General features: G+C 37.2%; 1 long non-coding RNA gene across 1 annotated transcript; it reads right to left on the bottom strand.

Moving 5' to 3' along the window:
- Positions 1-1,535: 1,535 nt before the first annotated feature.
- On the bottom strand, positions 1,536-3,462 carry LOC124280774. The gene is made up of 2 exons (XR_006899766.1): positions 3,252-3,462; positions 1,536-2,291 (listed from the first exon to the last, which is right to left on the bottom strand). It is a non-coding gene; the product is annotated as an uncharacterized LOC124280774 (long non-coding RNA).
- Between the last annotated feature and the right edge of the window lie 503 nt (positions 3,463-3,965).

Genomic DNA, 3,965 nt, shown 5'->3' with positions numbered 1-3,965 from the left:
ATATGTGCCGTTAATACTAAATGTTGTAAATCAGATCAGATACTGTAAGAGGAATTGCAATAACCTGAAACTCATTTGACACATAACCACTTGTGATGTTCATCAGACCAGACACCATTGGTCGTGTTTCAGGAACCTGATAAACTCGGTATCCCCAGAGTAAATTCAGGCCACATCGTTGCTGCGCTAATTCTTGTTACAAACTGGCATGAAGGCACCTTCTGTGATTGTGGTAAACTTTCTAACAAAACGCACACATTTCCCTGTTAAAATGTATAAAAACTGCACACCTGACATATTATGGAGAATTTTAAGTTAACATGTCAACAACTTTTAATGAAACAGACATGTACTCTCAAAGACCTTACAGAACAAACAACATGTTTGCTGAGTGCCAGTCCAAAGTCTCATGACTTCAATTAAATGAACAGTGTATATGTTGAAATAACTTTGCTGCTAAGGCCACAATTAAAAAACAGAAATGCACTTTCATAGAACACAATTACAAACAGACCAGACAATGATATGGTTAGGGCCATGTTCAGCCCAGCCAGCATTCCGCAGGTACGCACAGTTACAGTGTCTACCTCTCATTATTGGGACAAATTTTCTCACATGTTTTATGAATTCATGGTTTTGTTAAAGATATAAGTGGACAGAATAATGGGAATATATGGATGTAAAACACATGCATCAAAAATTAAATGTCGCAGACAATTACAGTCAAAATATGAAAGATATGATTGCTTGAATTTTTTATACAATTACGCATGAACACAATCTACCCTGAAGTAGAATGACATATAGAAGACAGACACATTAGAAGAAAACAAAATACTCCGTTGACTGTACCCAGCTGAAATGAGCAGGAAAAGACCATGGTATACCATGGTATACCATGGTAGACCATGGTAGACCATGGTTCACAGACCATGGTTGACCATGGTGTATCATGGCTTACCACATCCGGTAAATGGCACCACAGTTTACCATGGTCAAAAGAGACCATGGTCTACCATGGTGAAAAAAGACCATGGTGTACCATGGTCAAAGAGAACTCATGGTATACCATGGTCTACCATGGTATACCATGGTCTACCATGGTAAAAAAAGACCATGGTCTATCATGGTTTAACCACGTGCGGTAAATGGCACCACAGTTTACCATGGTAAGATAAGACCATGGTCTACCATGGTAAAAAGAGACCATGGTGTACCATGGTCAACCATGGTAAAAAGAGACCATGGTATACCATGGTCTACCATGGATTACCATGGTAAAAAGAGACCATGGTGTACCATGGATTACTACTGAAAAAAACTGAGACCATGGTCAGTATACCCTGTTCGGTAGATGGCACAACAGTTTACCATTAGAATACCATTATTTAGACTATGGTAAGAAACCAACCGCGCCATACCACAATATATACATTGTAGTCACATACACCATGGCATAGAGATCAATTAGAATATTGGGTATTGAAGAATTAACATTAAACAAACTCATGCACTGAAAACAAACTGTTCAAATTATGAAGACACATTTTATTGCTGACACTGACAGATTTAAATGAAAGACAACTTGAGGACAGTTGTTGGGAAACTCACAGGGATTGAGGGATATGCTGTGCAACAAGTACAAGTCTAAATCAAACTAGAATTACATATCCAGTAATGCTGCTAGGGACAAATGGCATGTGGACATGTTCATCATTTTTCAGAGGATATTCTTATCTATAATTTTATTCTAAAAACATCTTTAGGGCAGCTTGGATGTCAGTCTATATCCAGGAAAATTAACCAATTCAGAACACCAATTCATGCAGTAATATACAATTTCAGAAAGAGTAATCACTTTAGTCCATATGGTTTAGAAGTAGACATAATAAATGAGAGTCACAACCAACAGAGAAATTACAACAGGGCCCAAAATCATCTACCTGGAAGTTGTACAAGGGGCATCACAATTTCTCTCAGAAGAAACAGGATATACACAAGTCTGAAGAACCTTGGAAAGAGCAGTGGTGACATCCCTGAAAATGTCCACGTTGGTTCAGGGATATTGAGTGAGTGAGTTTAGTTTTACACCACTTTTAGCAATGTTCCAGCAATATCACGGCGAGGGACACCAGAAAGGGGCTACACACATTGTACCCATGTGAGGAATCGAACCCAAGTCTTCAGTGTGAAGAGCAAACGCTCCGGCTCAGCAATAAACTCATCTTGTAGAACTTTATCTTCAGTGTTTCAACATTAGGACCATTTCTTCAGAATCGTCCAGTGGAAATCTGAAAAACACACCAACATTTAATCACAATCATTCTATTTCAAACAGTCTTAAGCAAATATCAAAAAAGTGTTGTTGTTTTTTAAATATATACTTACAGTTGCTCAAAATGTTATGCATTTTTAACATATTGCAAATATTTTTCACCAGACTCTAATTATATTATTCAAAATAATTTCTTTACACTGATGGCAGATGACTTTAAATTATTTTTGTAATATGAAGAGTCTATGCCAAGTAACACAACATGTATTAGAAATTAAAACACAAAATTGGCTTCTAAATCACTAGTCTACATTCATGACCAAATATAATATTCTGAAATGTTTACATTTCCCATTATTTATAATAATCAACATATCATAACATAGAAAAACGTATCTTACTGTAAGTGAACCTATTTCCACGTTAAGTGAATAGCTAAACGTTTTGGCACAGTCATTTTTTGGTTTACAGTCAGTAGTTATTCCAAAACTGAATACAAATACGATAGAAAAGAAAATGAAATATCCATAAACGTGCCTGTAGCAATTATCTCCCTTTTTACGACCCTTTGAATTTATTTTGCTGTCTGTGTAATCTAAGCAAACAAACTGAATCTTTCAGGCTGACCTCTACAAGCCCCGTGAACTTTGACACCATTCGATCACTGATAACTTAACTACAAAAAGTCATAACGGTTTGGTTTTTTTCAAAAGTACCGTTAGATATTGGTCGTGTGTTAACATAGATATGTAGAACATATTGCACAAAACCCAAATTAACACTGACTTTCCGTTTGAGGGATGTACATTGTATATAAAATGAACACTGCTATATCTTATATCGTCTTTCCGTCATTCTCCTCAAAAACTGTTGCTTACCACGTCACATACGTTCGTATGTGCGTATTCCCGAACATCAAAACAATTTCAATATATCTGCACTCAAAACAATTTCAATATTGCTGTTATTTACTTACCGCTCATGCTTATGTCCACTGGAATTCAACTTGAGATGTATCCATCGGCACTAAATCTAGTCTATTCCTTTATCATGAGTTCTTGACATATCCATCGCTGGATTATCCTCGAAATCCGTCATTGCTAATATATTAGGGATATTCTTCGCTTGGATCGTTGTAGTCTATTGCCAGTGTTGACAAAGTTGTGTTTCGCGCCTATCACTGGTTTTGCGCGGCTCACAAATGTCTACGTGACAAGTAGCAGCTATGGCATCGGTCGTGCGCGGGAAGCGGTCGCGTGTCTCCGTGTCGTACTATCTCCATTCGGCTTGTCCCGGAATGGCGCGAAGTTGGAAGTTGAAACATATTTTTAGAAAGAAAAATTAATTAGTACGACCAGGGATGTATCGTAACTATGTATGTAAAGGCTGTATGATTAGTGCTATCCGTTCTTGAAGTCGCAATAAGATTACGTAAGCACGAAGGGCGTGGCGTGTTTGCAATCACGCGATCGAGGTACTTCATAACAAAACTACGTAGTCAACAGTGGATAATTTCTCATCTTATTAACAAATAAAGGCAAGAATTACAATATCAAGGCATCAACATCAAAATTAGAATTCATAAACAATAATATTGTCAACGGCGGAATCGCTAAAAAGATATTCAGTGTACACGTTCCTTCGTCGATCATAACGTGGAAGAATAGTTTTGCACATATCCCCGGCAATA

The sequence above is a fragment of the Haliotis rubra genome, unplaced genomic scaffold (genome assembly GCF_003918875.1).
Source record: "Haliotis rubra isolate DU_JTF1 unplaced genomic scaffold, ASM391887v1 Scf273, whole genome shotgun sequence".
In the NCBI taxonomy this organism is placed as follows: domain Eukaryota; kingdom Metazoa; phylum Mollusca; class Gastropoda; order Lepetellida; family Haliotidae; genus Haliotis; species Haliotis rubra.
Note: the sequence above shows the minus strand (reverse complement) of the source record. Positions and strands in the feature narration are given on the sequence as shown.